The sequence below is a fragment of the Protopterus annectens genome, chromosome 5.part0 (genome assembly GCF_019279795.1).
Source record: "Protopterus annectens isolate FY-2018-M chromosome 5.part0, PAN1.0, whole genome shotgun sequence".
Taxonomy (NCBI): Eukaryota; Metazoa; Chordata; order Ceratodontiformes; family Protopteridae; genus Protopterus; species Protopterus annectens.
The window spans coordinates 1,067,557,717-1,067,577,509 of NC_056735.1; positions in this window are offsets into that span (position 1 = coordinate 1,067,557,717).

The window sequence follows — 19,793 nt, forward strand, 5'->3', positions numbered from 1 at the left end:
AACAGTGGAACTGATATCCCTACCCATGGGCAGTTGCCACTGTGCCTTCAAGGCCCAGGATGGGGCTGTGCTGGGGGCTGTGTAGGCCGGGCAGCAGTCACGCCCGTTAGTTGTGCCACCTGTGCCTCAAGCTGGCGTAGGGGCCCAAGAATAGCTTCCCGTATCTCCCTATGCACCACAGTCCGGACACTACGGAGGGTGAGTGGATGTTCTCCTCTGGCCACACTTGCAGAGGGGGGATGAGCCCCATCCCCTGCAGCGCTTCCACCCGCAGGTGGCACAGGGCCACCAGAGGAGGGTCTGGCCTGGGCACTACTGCCAGGTGCACTCGCCAGCTGAGGAGGGAGAGGTGGGCCCGCTGGAACCCGCCTTCCCTGTCGTCCTATGTTTTGCATTATGTCATGACAGTTTGGGTTAGTAACGTACAATACCATTCACAATTAGTTGTAACAGCATGCATTAGTATTCCCATTAACCAAACACCCAGATATTCAAACCATTGAACAGCAAGCATAACACATGCATATTTTGAACAGCAATACACAGTCCAACAACATGCAGGGTTGATTGATGGCAACAGGCCATCAGGTTTGGATGTATGAACAGGGCAGATGCATCAACGTACATGCAAATTTATTTATTTATTTATTTATTTAACATTTGTTGACCGGGAATGTCCGACTAGGTTCCATAGAGCCTGTTTTCAGCGGAGGCCCGGGGAGAAATGCTCCAGATGCATGTCTTTGGAATTGTATGTATGAACCAACAGGACAAATGTCCAGGGGTGTTAATTGTGATTGCACATACCAATTTCACGTGGAATGGATTATATGTGGTTACAGGGTAGGACGAATAAAATTTAATTAACAACTTCAAATACCAATACATATGCTGTCCATTTCTAATAGCTGCAGATATATGCACACTACAGTTCTGCCTACAGTTTCCTATGTGATAACTACTTCAAGTTGATGATAGGAATGTTACTGCTACATCAATATACATTTTCATTTTTATTCATACACATTCATATCTGTCTCTGTTCAGCTACATCATCCTGCTACATTTGCTTTATATAGCTATAGACAACTCTGGATGTTTAGTATTTCAGACAACCATACTATCTGCATATTGCAGACTGAGAGCAACATATCCAGATTTTGGGATACACATTCCAGCTGCAGTAACATTTTCAACACATTTTACTGTTTGGTTCTGCTTGTTACATTCATTTCATTCTGTACTGACTGCAGTATACTTTATTCAGGAGTTATTACTACTTTATTGGTGGATTCATAACTCTTTCTCACACTCTCTCACTTGTTTTATTTTTACAATTCAGGATGGTACTTAATTCTAGGCTTTATTGACATGTTTTACCTGTGGTTATAACAATCCTTTCCAACAGTCTCACTTCTGTCAGGTTTCTGTATTTCAACAGGGATATATTTCACACGTGTTTTACTCAGCTTCTGCAGCTGTACTTTTCAGCCTGCTGCAGGTTATGTACTATTATATTACAGGTGGGACATCTTTATTTCAGACTTTATTTCAGACTTGCTTCATTTTTCTGTTTGGATTACAGACTGCATCACACTTTTGTAATCAAGCAATACTTGCAAACCCTCTTAGACTGTTACTTGCACATTTTATTACTTAGTGACTACACTGCACTCTTTTGCTAACTGTCATACTTATATATTTATTTACAGTTACAGGGAGAGGATGACTGACCTCCTGGTGGTGCAACCATGCCAGCCTATCGCCATAGGCTCTACGGTTCATAGAACGGACACCTGCAGCTATAATATAAATAAAGTAATATTGGAATACACATCTCCATAATATCTGCTAGGTTAATTTCTTACATAAATAATTAGATGTAACTTACTCAGTAGTGGGGCATTAGGCATTTGCCGGGCCTCCTGGATCCAATGGTTCAGTTGGTCCTGCTTCTGTCTCTTCAGGTCCGCATGGTGGTGACAGACCTGCTCACCAGTACTTGGTATCCCTGTGGCACTGGTGAGATCATGAGCCAACCAGTCCCATGCCTCAGCCCTATATGCTCCCCACAGGACCTGGCCCTGCATGAGTTGGGTCTCATGATTGTGGACAAGGAGCCAAACCATATATTTGGACTCCTCAACGCCCCACCTCTGTGCTCAAAAGCAACTACCCTCACCTACACCTGACATTCTGGCTGCAAGTTGGTTCTACAATTGGTTATGCTGTGTATTCCCGCCTATGGGGCTTATATATGCCGTTTTTCCCACACTTATCTGTGATTGGCCATTTTGGAATTGTATCAGCTTCACAAAACCTGCTTTTTCATGCTCCTCTTTCTATTCATTCCTATATATATGCTATTACTGCATTTATAAGTGCAACTGTCCTGGCTTAGTGGTTCAGTACCTTGACTATGGTGCAAGGTATCCTGGGTTCGAACGTAACCGCTGCTTTTTATATTTTATGACTGTCTACACAGGTTAGGAGGTGTGTCTGTGTAAATACAGTTTTGTTACAGCTTGCTCAACGTTGCCCGTCTGTTAGCTTGTTGGCGTGGTGCGCAGCTCTGCGCAAATGGGTTACGCTGGTTTACGCTTCATTTGGCTGTCAGCACACATATTACGCTCAACTCAGCCATGGGCACACAGTTTCAGCGTGTTAAACCACTGCTCACCTACAGACACTGATTTTACACCTGTTAAACCACTGCTCACCTACGGGCACTCATTTTACACCTGTTAAACCACTGCTCACCTACGGGCAGATGCACTCAACTTGTTAAACTGTAGCTCAGCTATAGGCACATCTGACATTTTTTATCATTTTGTTATCTCACATTTCTTCAAAATATATGGCCCATTTCATTACATTTTACATAAAATATAATTTTATATGTGTACATATATGTCAGGGACTTGTTTCGTGCTTATTTCACTAAAAATTAAAATTGATGGTGGGGGGGTTTGAACCATGACTGCCTGCTCTTCAGCCAACTTCTCTACCACTACGCTGTTGCTTCTTGGCTTACTTTGCATATTTAGTTCTTATATGCTTTTCCACTGACTGCTAACTGTGGCTAAACTACGGGCATGCCCGCGCAAACGAGTGCACTCACAGGCAAACATCTTTACAATTTAAAAAAAAAATTATAAGATGCTCATGTGTACATTTTATGTTTGTAGTCTGTGGGGGCATGTGTTGTGTTGTATTTATTCACATTTACACGGGCTCTGTCATGGGGGTTTACTTTCGGGACTTTTACTCTTCTGGGGGCATGTCTATTTGCAAGGCCCGGCCTACGGACACACCCCCTACTGTCTTCCACGGTCCGTGTAAGCCTTAGGTGTGATTCAGCATGCCCTCATGCATATGCATGACATGCTGACGTCACACTGTTTAACTGCAGCCTCCGTGTAAGCCTTGTAACTCTTACTCGGAGGCTTTGTGAATCGTGCCCTACATCTCTGCATTGTTAAAAAGATGTAAAACTATAGCAACTATGAAAAAAGGCAACATAATTTGGTTAGACAGAAAATCCTCTCAAAAAGACTACAATCTTTCTTTCCTTCGTTCTCTGATATCCACTTTCTCCCTTTATTGGAAACAGGTGAACAGCAGTCACATGGTATAAAACAGAAAAACGATTTCTGGATAGGACAGCAGCCCATATTAATTTCCAAACACACCTAATCAGACCTTGCATACACACCTACTGGCAGTTAAGAGGATTGCAAATGTAACTGCAACAATGCTTTAAGATATAGGAGGAAATCAAAACATAAAACAAATAAAAATAAATAATATAAACATAGGGAAGAAATGTAGACTTCACAGGGAAGACACACTAGCTACAAATCAGGCTTTTAAGCCAAGTAGTTCAGGTAGATTTAACTACTGCACCACTGTGCCACCTTTAAACACTCATCAAACACTATATCCCTTCACATCACTTTGAAGTATGTGGAAATATTACAAACTGCAACCAGGGCCGGTGTTAGAATTTTGGGGGCCCCCAGCAGATGTCAAGCTGGAGGCTCCCCAGGCACTTCCAGTCTGTGTATCACCCTGTCACTGCCACCCTTCCTAAGCAGCCTTTTAGTTCATGCTGCACACTTTTAGGAGTAGTATGCACAGGCTGACATTTAGCTACAATATTCTTACATTACAAGTCTTGTGTACTACACTGCATTGGCCCATCTCACAAAAAAGGGACATTTACAGTTACTGGCATTTAGTTGCAGCAATGACATATTGCAGAAACTCTATGTACAAGTCTGGAGTTAGGTGAAATGCTGCCCTAGGCCTACTGTTTCAGACCTCTCACATACACACAGTAGCCTCCAGTTTTCCCCATCCACCCTCCCCATCGTGGGCTCCCCATACCATGGCACATTACTTTTTTTCTTCCTTTTCTCACATTTTGCCTTTATTTTCAGCTTTTCAAGAAGCTATAACTTTCTACATGCTCTGAAGTGCATTTTAAAGGTTTTTTTTCTTTTTACATACCTTTTCATCCAATAATGGCTTGAACAGAAATTATGATCAAGTAAAGAAATTGTGCTGCTGTTCAGCTTTAGTTTTCATTGTAACCTTTCAACATACATTTCCTGACCAAAAACACTACCATAATAACCATTTAGGAAATAAGAAAATAATTTCAGTTTTATTTTTTTTTTCTTTCAAGGAAGATATAAGTTGTACCCAAGGCTTAATGTTCAAAGATGACAAAACAGTAGCTCACAATAAACTAACAACCCTTTGTTGCCTGGATATACAGGTCCTATCTGGGAACTGCCTGCTTCCCAGACCCTTCCAAAAAACTGCTGATGGATTTGTCTGGTGTTAGACTGGGATGAAGGCAGAGGTTCAAACTGCCACAGTCCTGTATTTCAAGGGACTGCTGATATACATATACATAGTACGTCTCCTCACTCCTCAACCCAAACTGTCAAAGGCAGCCACCTGTATTTGTGTTGTGTGATTGTGAGGAAAGTGAAAACCAATGATTACAGTAACGTATTTTACTTTGTTTTTTCTACACAAGCTGTAGTAATCTTCTTTGTACACCTCTGAGGTATGTGAGAAAAGTAAAAAGAAATGACCACGCTGTCCTCAACCCAAACACAAGCTTTAATGACCTCATGTGCACACCTCTATGATTTGACTGTGAGGAATAACACCACAGTCCCCCCATATAACCTACAGCAGCTTTCTGTACACACATATCTGAATGGGGCTGGTTTCAAAATGGGTGCAGTTGAGAGCAGAGGCCATTATCAGCTTTATCCTAACAGGGTCATATCACAGCCTTGTTCAGGTTAAAGAGCATAATCAGAAAATGTATATATTTTTTTCTTCTCATTTTTCAAACAACAGTGTTTGTGGGGGCCCTACACAGTCAAGGATGATAAAGAGAGTCCGCTGTATCCATTTACACAGTCTGGGGAGTAGGGATACCCCAGTGTCTTAGAAGAGCTAAGTGTCTGAATGTTCTGGGATACATTTTATGACTTACTTTTGAAATATCATTTCTTGTTAGCTACAGTTTTTACTGACACTCAGAATGTAATAATGTATGTGCCTGGCATTACTGTATGTGTGCACAGATAAAACTCTAACATTTTTACAAACACACACATTTTGTGTGTGTGTGTGTGTGTGCGTGTGTGCGTGTGTGCGTGTGTGTGTGTGTGTGTGTGTGTGTGTGTGTGTGTGTGTGTGTGTGTGTGTGTGTGTGTGTGTGTGTGTGTGTATATACACACACACACACACACACACACACACACACACACACACACACACACACACACACACACACTTTTGTACTTATTTCAGCAATACATTGTGCAACACTAGTACCAGCACACCAGATCAGTGACTGCTGTTTAGCAGTTGTCAAACAGCAGCAGGGATGAGTCACTTTTATTTACCTCATTGAGGAGTAATGAAAACCTGTCACTGTCCCTGATTTCACAGACCTTCCCTGATTTTGCACATAATTTTGTTCTGTCTTTTCTAACAAGTTTGATTTGCCTGCAAATCAGTCGGGATTACAGTCAGTAAATCCAGACTTTAGAGTTTTACACTTAGGGCAGGATTCACGATGGCTTGCACGGAGTCTAAGAGTCGTGTAAGACTCCATGCAGCCATCGCGATCCAGGAACAGCCCGAAATCCCGTGTAAGAGACCAGCTAAAACGACTCTTACACGGGCAGGGCGTGGATATGCTAATCACCTCACTTGCAGCCAAAAGGCATGCAAATGAGGTAGATTAGCGATCCACGAAGCTGAAACCAGCCCATGTAAGAGTCGTGTTAGGTGCAGAAATGTACTCAGTTGACAACTGAGTACTTTACTGCAAATAACACAATGGCGCCATGACAGCTCCAAATATGTGGCCATTGGCACGGTAACCCGATGCAAACATGAAATAAAATATTTTTTTTTTCTGCGATCGGCGATGTTTAAACGCAGCTCAGCCCCGCGCAAATGGGCTGCGCTATATAAAACATAAAAATAAAGGTTTGAAACCCACAAATGTGGGTTTTATGTAATGCATGGATTTGCAATGCAGGGACTAGCAGACCAAAAACAACATGGCCACAATCTAGTAGTTGCTAAGGGGGGATGCTGAGTGTAAGACATGTAACTAAGCATTAATAGGCAATCCTATGTAAATGAGTGGTAGGATAGTGAATCACAATGTCACATAGCAAATTTCCATGTAGTGTAAGAGTTAGATAAGGGGGAGTAACAGAGTAGGAGATAGGTGACATCACAGGGGGGAATGTCAGGAAGAAATCAAGCTCATTGGAGCAAAGTGGTATGTGAAAGATGTCAATCACACAGCATAAAAAGAGGAGTGTCAACAGATAAGCATGGGAAAGTCAAGAAATGGAAGGTGTACACTGTGGCCAACACCAAAGTTTCTTGCTGTGCATGCATGCGCGCGTGTGCACACTGGGAGGCGCAAGTAAGACAGAGTGCGTGCGTGTAAGGCAGAGTAAGCATGTAGGAGCCTGTTTAAAGATCTGTAAACCTGTTTGCACTGGTGTGCATGCGTTTTAACCCAGATAAGCAGATTGTAGTCTGTGTAAGCATGCGTGCGCACATGGTAGCCACTGTGAGCGTGTTATCGCTGGTATGTGTGCTGCTCCCCCCTGAGGAAACAGAGAGGAAAAATGAAGCAGAAGAAATAGTAGGAAACTAGCAGGGAATACTGGTAGAGCTAGCAGGTGAAAACAATTAGAAGCAGGCAATTACACAGACAGAATACTAGCCCAGCCCAGCACGTAAAACACTGCAAACAGCATTGCAGTATGTTTCTCTCAAGAGACACTGCAAGACAGGAGTAAGCTAGTAGAAGTGAAAACTGAAAAAGCTGCACTCAGACCAAACATGCTAGGGGCTGCCATAGCTGTTATAAGGAGACATAGGAGACTTGCTGAGGGTGATGACAATGCAAATGCTGCCAGACAACCCACAGTGAGGAGACGGAGAAGAGTGTACAGGCCCAGGGTCACCTACCAGGGGTTACATGAGCTGGAGATAGTGGAGCGCTATAGAGTGGACAGAGACCTCCTGCAGCAAATTGTTGAGTTGTGCAGGCCACGCCTCACAGACAGAACCAACAGAGGGGAACCCATCCCAGTGGAAACCAACGTATGTGTTGGCTAAGAATACTAGCAACAGGTACCTTCCAGAGACCAACTGGTGATATGATGGGGATATCACAGGCATCAGCCTCCAGGGTACTGCACCAGTTCCTGGATGCCATGTCAGCACATGTCAGTGAGCATGTATATTTCCCCAATGCCCGTGAGGTGTTGGCCAGCAATATGCGTCTCTTCCAGCAAATAGCGGAATACCCTGAGGTAGTGGGTGCAATAGGCTGCACGCACATACGCATCAAAGCACCAGCTGGTGAGTGGGGTAGGGCCTACATTAACCGCAAGGGCTTCCTTTCCATCAACTGCCAGGTTGTGTGTGATGCCCAGGGCATAATAATGAATGTGTGTGCTGGCTGCCCTGGGAGCTACCATGATTCCCATATCTGGCATTTGTCTCAGCTGTACCAGACATTTGCCAATGGGGACATCCCACATGGTCACCTAGTGGGGGTTGCAGGATATGCACTGGAGCCGTGGCTGATGACACCCATCAGAAACGCACACACACCTGAACAAGAACGCCATAATGAGGCACACGCACAAACACGTAATGTAATAGAGCATGTGTTTGGGCTGCTCAACTCACGGTTCCGGTGCCTGGACACATTTGGTGGAGCCTTGCAGTACTCACCAACTACATGTACCCAAATTGTCATGATATGTCCTATGCTACATAATATGATTCTGCAAAAACAGCTGCAGCAGGACCAGCATAGGGCCGGGACAAACAGCCCCCCACCATTGCCAAGGCCATCACAGGCACAGTGTGACTCGGAGGAGGAACAACCTGAGCCTGCCCCAGTAGGCAGAAGGAGGCATGCCCAGTATGCCCTGGCCTTGGCAAAGAGGCAACGCATAGCACATACACTGGCTCAGTAGGAACCCTGGGAATGATACCCCTCTCTGACTCACTCATATAGTAACAGGGACGCCTAACATTACAAAACCTGCTCTCAAACATGTACAGGGAGTGTAGTATGTGCATCCAACAGAGGCAGCCCTGCAGCACCACCTGAGGCATGATTGCCATGTGTGAAGCAATGTAACACCATCTAGTATATGCAAACATGAAGACCCTGCCTAACATCTCACCCTCACCAAGCATGATGCCACACTATGAAGACAACAAGATCAAGTACAATAATTGGCTGAAGTATTGCTGTTAGCAAGGGGGGACACATGGCTGACAGCCTGGGCTGACATGCCGAGCAAGACATGATGCCTCACCTGCTAGGGATGGCACGCACCCAGCACACCTGGCTGTGTGGATACTGGCAAAGGCTGTTGTCAGCCCCACTGTGCCTTGAATAGGTAAGGCTGGAAACACAAACCTACCACCATAGGTAGCACAAGGGATAACAACCTGGACGTAATGCTACCCAATGCCAGAAGTCTAACCTGCAAGGTGCATGCAGACCAAACCCACCACAGCATGGAGAATGGTAATATGTGTTCTGTAACAGAAACCTGGGTCAAGGCCCAGAAGAGCACCCTAATACTACCAGGTTATGCCTCATACCATGCTCTACAGCTCCAAAACATGGAACACACGACAATAGGAGTGTGGCTATCAGTAGTTGTCAAGGATAACCACACCCCCAGGTTGGTACCACAGCAAGAAGCAGCATGGACTATCCACGGGTAAGTAACACTGGCTCAAACTGTGTCCCTGTTTGAAGCCTGCTACAGACCATACTCACAAACCCAGGTACCCCAGCCAGCATTCCTGAAGACACTGCAGGGTATGAATGTCTCAACAAATACTAAACAAGGCACACACAAAGTATGACATAGGTGGCAATCCATTATGTATGAAAGAAGTAAGCAGGGACCTAGGGACACAAGTGGACGGTAACCTGTCATGTGACACTCACATTGCCAAGGTGGCCAGGAAGACCTGCTATATTGCCCACCTTAATATGAAAGGATGCACATGTAGATCAAGAGAGGTCACTGTGCCCCCATACTCTTCCCTTATCAGGCCCATACGTGACAACAATGCCCCAGTTCGGATGTACCTTACCTTACACCTGCAGCAGTTAGAAAGACCCCAAATGTACCTCACCAACAGGATAAAGGGTCCAAACATTGGACATCTGCAGCCTGGCTGAAGAAACCACAGCCCAATTCAGAACCATACTGCCCAGTCAGAGGTGATGTATGCCTGATGTACAAGGCCATGTCCAATCCAGAATGAATGGACATGCTCCACTTCAGAAACCCCAAATCCAGCAGAGACACCACAGTGAGATATCTGAACCTCCACACATAGATAAATAGGATGTGCTGGAGGGACAGATCCATAACCCAGAGGCTCCTTACACTCTGGAACAGAATCCCAGTCCATGATAGGCTGAGCTCCACACTCAAACTCAACAAGAGAAATCTGGTGAAGTGCATGGGAGATAGTAGGTGTACACTGGGGGCCATCCCTGTGTCACATCTAGTAAAGTAAACCCTACGTGGGCATAATATGCACATTGCAAGGGGTGTCAAAAGTCACACACAGTCTGTCCGTGCTCAAACAAGGTCAGGGCAGATAGCCTAGTATGAACCTATGAACCTATGGTGATACAAATTGTGCAGGACACAAAGGATTATCACACAGCTGTCCTACCTGATGGTAGGAACCATGGTGATAATCCACATATATGCTCTGCAGCACTCTAATATCACAAACAATACACCAAACCCACACACATTGCCAACATCCTACCTAACAGATTCCTTGCAAACTCCCCACCAGCACCTAACTGCCAAATATCTATCCAAGCAGAGTGCTGCCCCCCTGACATTGCAGATGCTGAGGTAACAGCCAGCATCCACAAAGCACAGCACATAGCATCAATGGTACCAGATGGTGTCCTGGGTTGTGTCCAACAAGTACTGTAAGAAGAATGGAACAGCAAATAGCAGTACTGCGCACTATCAGTCCTACCACAGGATATGTACCCAAAGAGCAGTGTACAGCAACAGTGGTCCCTCACCACAAAGGGGGTGCCTGAATGGATACTGCAAACTATCACCCCTCAACCCCGAATATCTAGGTTGGCAAAGTAATGGAGAGGATGATCATGGATCCCAGGAATAACGATATTGGGTACCTACAGACATTGGACCCTACCCAGTGTGGCTGTCATAGGGCAGATCCTGCCCCTTACACATGTCTGACTCATGTGAAATGTGCACCAAGGCCATAGATGTGGGGAATGTGGATCACACAGCTTATCTGGACCTTGCTAAACCCTTCCATACAATACCCTAGTTGGTGGTACAGATAAGCTCACCAGCCTAACTATAAACCCCTATGCAAGTAGATGGGTTGCAAACCAGCTCAAGGACAGAACTGACCTGGTCAGACATGCTGCAGCCATGGCAGACTGCAAACCAGGTACAACTGGCATCCCACAAGGCATGGTCCTGGGACCTCTCTTGTATGCAATATATGTCACATAGGTACAGGCCAACATGGAAGGACTCTGTCTGAACAGGTTCACAGAGGACTACAAACTGCCCACCATATCGGACCCTCCAGCTGACACAAGCAACCTACAAAAGGCACACATAGAAACAGACAAGTGGTGCCACAGCCATGTCAACAAGCTAAATGCAGAATAGTATATAGTCATCCCCTGTGGAAACACAGTACATGGCCAGAAATTATCACATAGGTGTTAACCCAGTAAGTACATCAGGAGCAATAAGAGACCTGGGGACACAAGGTGATAGATATCCTGCCTGTGACAACCATGTGTCTGTAGTGGTTACAGAAACATACCATATACCTACCTAATCATGAAGGTAAGCACAGCTCGATCAGGGTAGGTCAATGTGCCTCTCCAGTCATCAATCAGCAGCCTCACAATTGTGCACAATGGCCCTTCAGGGATGTACCTTAGCAGATACCTGCATCAACTGGAAAGACCCCACAAATACCCCACCAGGAGGATCGCAGAGCTGTAACAGATGCCATGTGTCACCTGATTAAACAAACTGCAGCTCTACACAGTGCCATACCGCCTGGCTGGAGGTGAACTGTGCCTGATGTATAGAGCCATGACCAAGCTGGTATCAATGGACATTTGGCACCATGTAAACTCTGAATGCTGGTGACCTATGCAGCTGACAGGCCTGAACCCCAGCACAGACATAAACAGGACATGCTGTACTGATTGGTCCATAACCCAGAAGCTCACTCCACTCACGACTAAACTCCTACTACAGGTTATCCAGGGAGTCCCTCATTGACTGTCATCCAGAGGAATCATGATGACTGGATGGGAGATGGCAGGTGTACCCTGGATATCACCTGTATGTCAGGGGTAGACAGAGGCACAGCACACTAACCGTGACATATGTCATAGCAAACACCAGTAAATGTGTGTTGAAGGACAAACACTCTCTAACTAGCATTACAAATGGACTAGGGCACATGGTCATTGTCACTGTCCACACAAGTTGTGGAATACATTAACAATGTCGGACAATCATGTACTATGCTGTCCATATCTGAATAAAATGCAACATGGTCATATCTGCACAACTGGCCCTCAACCAGTCTGGTGTGCTCACTATAAATATTACAAGCAGTGATAGGACTGAAACCGATTATAATGTCCACCACAGTGAAAGTACTGCACCAGTACACTATACGACAATACAACTGTTTGGTCAGTAGGAAAGGATGTTGACAACTGTATGCAAACTATCCCATGGCGACCCTGCAGGCACAGCATAATGCCTGTTAGGTTCAGACACAAAGCAGTTGGGCAGTAAGAACGCAACCTGATGTCCAACACTCAACTGTACATGTGAAATATAGATGGCGTCCACACACAAACACAAATGTGGTGGTCCACAGATCCCAACATAAGGAAAGGTCACACTGAGCATGCTCGCACACTTAGATAGATGAGACGTGTCAGTCAAGAAGACATACAAACTGCAAACTGGGCATGCTCACACACTTAGGCCATGTCACAGTTCAGCAGTTGCACACACATATCTGGCATTTGTATGTGTTAACACAGGAACCTCCCACAATACAGACATCTGCCCAGTGCACACAGTGAAGTTACAACAGAGGCATAAGTAAAGTACTGGATCCCACTCATATGCAAACATCTTCCACAGTACACAAGTTGTTTATAGAGATAGGGAATAAAGACCCACAAACAGTATATGAGCAACAGATACTTGCATCTGACAGGTAAACATATGGCCGTAGAGTGCAATACTAGACTGTTGTCCCTAGGGAATACAGAAGGCTATCCACAGTGTATTTGGCATCTGCCTCCACAGTACAGTAGGCCACTGTGCCTGTGCAAAGTTAATGCATAGATATGCTCTCCCCTGTACTGATGGATAGTAACAGATGTACATACCTCTTCATACATAAAGATGTCAGCACACTATACATATGTCAGGAGCAGAAATTATACCCAGTAATTTGAATAGTGCACTCTGCTACTGTGTCTCTCACAAGTGTCATAACATAGTTAGGTAGGGGTTTGAATCTTGCAAGTGCTCAGTATGTGTGTGGGGGAGTAGTGTGTGCAATTCCATGTGTAAGAGAAATGTTCCTTTTGGCAACTAGTACAACACATGCTGCATATTCCACTGTCTAAACACTGATGATGTCAACACCCTATAAGTACAACAGGAGAAAGCAATCCTCCCAGTAATATAAATAGTGTGCTCTGCTACTGCATCTCCCACAATTGTCATAAAATAGTTAGGTAGGGGTTTGAATATTGCAAGTGCTCAGTGTGTATGTGTGTGGGAGAGTAGTGTGTGCAATTCCGTGTGTAAGAGAAATGTCCCTTTTGGCAACTAGTACAGCACAACACATGCTGCATATTCCACTGTCTAAACACTGATGATGTCAGCACCCTATAAGTACAGCAGGAGAAAGCAATCCTCCCAGTAATGCAAATAGCACGCTCTGCTAGTTCGTCTCTCACAAGTGTCATAACATAGTTTGGTAGGGGTTTAAATCCTGCAAGTGCTAAGTGAATGTGCGTGGGGGAGTAGTGTGTGCAATTTCATGTGTAAGAGAAATATCCCTTTTGGCAACTAGTACAACACAACACATGCTGCATATTCCACTGTCTAAACACTGATGATGTCAGCACCCTATAAGTACAGCAGGAGAAAGCAATCCACCCAGTAATACAAATAGCGCACTCTGCTACTGTGTCTCTCACAAATGTCGTAACATAATTAGGTAGGAGTTTGAATCCTTTAAGTGCTTAGTGTGTGTGTGACTGTGTGGGAGGGAATAGTGTGTGTACAATTCTATGTATAAAAGAAATGTCCCTTTTGGCAACTATTACTTCACAACACATGCTGCATATTCCACTGTCTAAACACTGATGATGTCAGCACCTTATAAGTACAGCAGGAGAAAGAATTCTCCCAGTAATACAAAGAGCGTGCTCTGCTACTGCGTCTCTCACAAGTGATATAACATAGCTAGGTAGGGATTTGAATCCTGCAAGTGCTCAGTGTGTGTGTGACTGTGTGGGGGGGAGTAGTGTGCGTGCAATTCTATGTGTAAGAGAGATGTCCCTTTTGGCAACTATTACTACACAACACATGCTGCATATTCCACTGTCTAAACACTGATGATGTCAGCACCCTATAAGTACAGCAGGAGAAAACAATCCTCCCAGTAATGCAAGTAGCACACTCTACTACTGTGTCTCTCACAAGTGACCTAACATAGTTAGGTAGAGGTTTGTATCCTACAAATGCCATGTGTATTTTTGTCACACAGTTTGTCCATGTGTGTGGGGTGTTGTTCCCAATATTGCACGACATACATTATATCAGTAATGTCAATGCACACATGATGTATGTGTGTGCCACCTACACATATGTACCTGTGAACTGCAATAGTTCCCATGTCCGAAGCCTGCCTCATGTGAATACATGGAATATGCATCAGACAACTGTATAACTGTGGTGTTCTGTGCAGGGGCTGCATGTGGTATGTGACTATACAGTGTGGGTTGTAGATGGTGTCATCCCACCAGCGAGGGATACATGACTGGTCTGGAGCATATAGTCCACATGTTGGTGATGAACAGGTGCAGCATGTTGTCACCTCTTGTGGGAGTAGTAACAAGTTGTTGTTCCATAGCAATGCAGGGAATGAATGCTAAGAACCCTTCAGATAGGGTCTTGGAGCTAGTGTAATGCTCACACTCTATGTTTGGGTAGTCACAGTCCACTCATATAATGGTGTTTGTAGAGACCGTCATATTCCCAGTGTTGTCAGGAAGGCCAAGTGGGCTTCCTGGGTATGGGAGGTGGTGTGTGCCAAGCTATGAACCTGAAGGCAGTCTAACCCACTTTTAGTTGCACATGGATAGGCTCTGATGCTTTGTGCTGTGCCACCAACCTGGGGGTGTGTGTATCTGAGGTGCCTTTGGATACATCCCCCCTGTTCTGGTTTGGTGCATGTGTAGGGGACAACAAGCATGGTATGAGGAATGACCTGGCAGTGATGGTGTGCACCTGGCAGCCTTGTACCAGGAGTCTGCATGGATATTGCTGTACCCCATGCTAAGGACAGTTTCCATTGCATGCATCTTGAGGTTTACACTGCTGCTGTTGAGTAGCATTTCTAAACTTGTCCTATCCCGTGTGATACCTGTGTAGGTGGCTATGTAATGTCAGCCTTGCATACAAAGGCACTATGTGTGTAGCAACAGCCTCTGCAAATATACAATGGCCCATGGGTGACAGGTGCAACCTGTCCCAAGCAAAGCAATGTGGTTTGTCCAGCATGTAATCCCACACTGACAGGCATTGGATCCCCTTTGAATGTCACAGAAACATACGTTAATTGCAGAAACTGATCATCCTGTCTACATATTGTGGCAGCATTCTTGGTGAGGGTAAGATGCTACTCAAGGTCAGGGTCATACCAGCCTGTGCCACAAGCTGAGAGAGCCCCTCTATGTCCCCTAACATGTAGTCCAGGGAGGTGCGTCAGAGGTCATACACACTGGCACAGACAATGACTGAGTCATACTTCTACATGCCTTGGAGTGACCGGTATGCTTGTGTTATGTGGTGGATCATAGTGCCCGACAGGCATCTCAGCATGACCTTCACCTTGTTCAGCCTGGTGAGCAGGACCTCAGTGTACCTGACAATAGAGGTACCTCATACAACTGTAGCAGGTGTGTTGTCAAGCCGTATGGCCTGTGACTGTTTGGCACACAGGCTTTGTGAGCTATGTGTTGCACGTGCTCTGCTCTGGCTTAACGTTTGCTTGTGTGTCTGCTTTGCAGGTGTCAGCTGCTCAGGCAGGATGCTATTCTGAGAGTCCAATAATGTACCTGTGTGTTTCTGTGATTGGATTGCAGTCGTGGAAGGTCTATGGGAGGCTGGTACTGTATTCACTGTAGTATCCCACTCCACCTGACAGGGTATGCCAGTACTGAGTTAAGAGAGCTTAGCCCCCAGTTTGGCTATGTGGTTACATCTCTCACATGTGTTGCAAGTGTATGGGAAGGGGAGAGGGTTGTCTGTGTACATGAGGCAGCTGTAACATTGCCACATGACTCACAGATTCACCAACTGGACCTGAGAGTAGATTGACAGGTGACCTTTGCACATGCTACCATAGCGTTGTGAATCCCATACTAAGTAACGACACATAGGGCCAATGGGGAACAAGGTACTCAAGGTGAGTATGTGAGGGTTTAGTGCTCCTGATTTGTTAGTGCTGGCATATATAAATGCTGTCTTGAGCAAATGCGAGGTAAGTCATATGCAATGTGTTACAGGCAAGCTACATGCAAACAGGACAAACAGTGACATTCTGTCAAGTGAGACATGGACATCAGTACAGTAAGCAATACATATGTCACTAGGGATCCACAGAGGCACTGTAAATCTGCACTGCAGGTGGAATCAGTGTTTCAGGGACATAGCAAGCAAACACAGGTCAGACGGGCTGGATCCAGCCACACCCCCCACAAGTGTATAGACCACATACCTTCGTAATGTTGAATAACTGGCCTGATACCCAAGTGCTCATACCTGTAATAATACACATGTCAAATAACAGACACTGAGCCCACACTCAGCAGTTCCAGACTTAGTATGATGTATGCTACTTGTCCTGGCACCACAGTATCCTTGACATGTATGGAGACTCTCCCTCCTGTCATAGTTAGTTCTGTGTTTTGGTGCTGTCATGCATGGTATGAGGTGTGACCTTGTAGTGCTAGTGTGCTCTTGTGAGCCTTGAACCTGTTGTGTAGTACTGCACAGATATCAACATCCTCAAACATCCTCATTGCAGAGTCGGGTGTGGACAGCATGCAACTCGCAGTTGACATGACCATCACTGAGTATCAATATGTACATTGTCGTATCCCCTGTGCTACCTATGTAGGTGGCCATCTCTTGACAGCCTCACCACCAGTATGCAAAGATGTGCAGACAGTACACTATGGTAATTACTATGGGTGTACAAAACAATACAATGACATTCATACTATAACTGCATCAGGCATGCTGGTATATACCCACAATTATATCATTACACTGTACTGTTGTCAACATCATACTATTACAACACTTCTATGTAGTCACCCTGTGCATCAGCACCATGTTAACCTGTTCCTGCACTGATGTTACAGATTGCAGGAGGTGGCACAGTTTCATCATATGCACAGGGTGTGTACCTGGTATGCCTGAGTCTGCCACTGATACAACCAATTGACATGTCTGTGTGTGTGTGTGTTCGTGAGGGACAGCAGTACAAGATGGGGCAATGTTGATGCAGTGTGTGCGAGGATGCAGTAGCCCTAGATGTTATCACTTTGCATGTGTGTATGTATGCACACAGTCCCACCTCATGGCTGCCATATACAGGTGTTTGTGGACAGCCACAGACTGTACCTGCCAGGTCATACAGATCACTGTCTGTGGCCACGGACATGGTACCTGTGCCTGGCAGGGGTGCTACGGACCGTATCAGGTACTAAGCCAGACTGGGTACTTTCATCAGAAGCAGGTGGTTGGTGACTGGAGACAGGTCCCTGTTGGGACTGTCCAGCGCCATGTGCACGTGGTCTCCTGGGGTGGTCTGATGACAGCACAGACCCAGCATTGCTGGGGCTGCTGCTGGCACTATGTGAGCGGCCACGGTCCTGTTGTCATCCACGATGGCTGCCAGCTGCTGCTGTTGCTGGCATACGGCCAGGTCGACACCTCAACCATCCACCATTGCCCTGGCTCATGGACAAGTAGTTGTGGAACAGATCTAATGTGTCCTCCCAACGTCTGTCAATGATTTTGGTGAAGTGAAGGATGGCATCCGCAACATCACGCATACAGTCACTCATAGCTGTGTGACATGCTCTCAGCTCCCTCAGACCCTGTCTGGTGTACCGTTCCATACATGACTGTGCCTGCATTACAGCCCAAAACATAGCTGAGGTTGAAAGACATCTGTTGGCATGTCTGACAGGGGTGGTACACCCACAGATGCTCCCACGAGAACCCCTGGACATCTGCCTGTGTGGTACCATGTCAGGACCCTGGCCATGGCTGTTGTGTGGGGATGCATGTGCCACTGATACCACATTACCCTGGTCAATGCCCACTGTATCCTGTCCATCACCTAGGGACATTGGTGACAAAGGATGTATTGGCAGGATGACTGTGCACATTGATGGGGTCTACTGCTGTGTAGTGTCAATTGGCTGACCAATGACGGACTTTGGCACACCTACCTGTGCCATTACACAGGTATCATCATTATCACTATCCACAGCAGCTGATTCAGGTTCCCTGCTGCACAACACCAGAGCAGCACCAGAACCTGTGGGAGTAAGACAGGAAACACAGTTTACAATGTGTACACAATGTCACCACTGATACACACATGCACACATGGGCACATGCACACATGCACACATGCACACACCTCAGTATATGAGATATCAACACACAGGCACAAACACTCCTGCAATAAAACACATAGCACTTCTGCTTCAGCCTATTATTACTGTTAGTATCAAGAGTATTGAAGGTAATGGTATTACACACTCACCAGCATGGATAGGCTGCCTTGTTGTTACACCAAGGGGACCTGCAGAAAAGAGACATTTATTGTCAGTGGGCACAACTGTGCCATTGATACTGTGGGCATGATACAGTTCAGTAGTGCAACAGTTAGCTTCCACAGGTCTACTGCTGATATTGAGAATATCACTCTTGCACAATAACTACCAAGATTACAGCTACAAAATGAGGGCACACCTCACACATGCATAACCTAACAGTGTACAGAACGGTCAACTATACACATGGCATGTTACCTGCATGCTCCATGTCCTGCTGCTGGGTGGCTCCAGCCTCCATCATTACACATGTATGCTGCTGCTGTTGCTGTTGGGCTGGAGCCACAACACTTAGGAGTAGTCCCTCCAATCTGGTGAGGGGGGGATGTCTAGACACCCCACCACCTGTGGCAAGCTGCTGCCTGTGGATATCCGACGCACGCTGACGGACATTTCTAATTAAATCACTGCAGTGATGGCATACCTGCTCATATGTCCGGTTATGTGTGCCTATGTCATTTACCCGATGGACCAGGTCTAGCCACAGTGCAGCCCTCTCCTGCTGGTTCTGGCTGGTGCGGGAAAAGAGTATTGCGAAATCCCACACCAGGCTCTGGTGTATCTCTTCCTCCTCTGCAGCGGAGTACACAGAGTTCCGCTGGTGAACCATAGCCCTGAAAAGGAGAAGGAAAATATGTCAGCAATATCTGTCAGCAAACTATGGCACACATAATACTCGACTGTAGTGATATAACTTAACCACCATATATAGCATCTGTCTGTCTATTGGGGGATACACATGTAAATGACCAGATATCAGTGCTCATCCAACAACTGTGCAACAGTACCTGGCACACTCCATACGACAGACTAGTATACTGCAGCAGTCAGCACACTGGTTCAGGTACAATGCACAACCTCACACTGGGGGTTTGTATCAAGGTATTGTATGGGGAACATTATCAGCCCATGCACTGCACACAATGCATGTTACATATTTCACTGGTAATGCACACTACTCTTACTT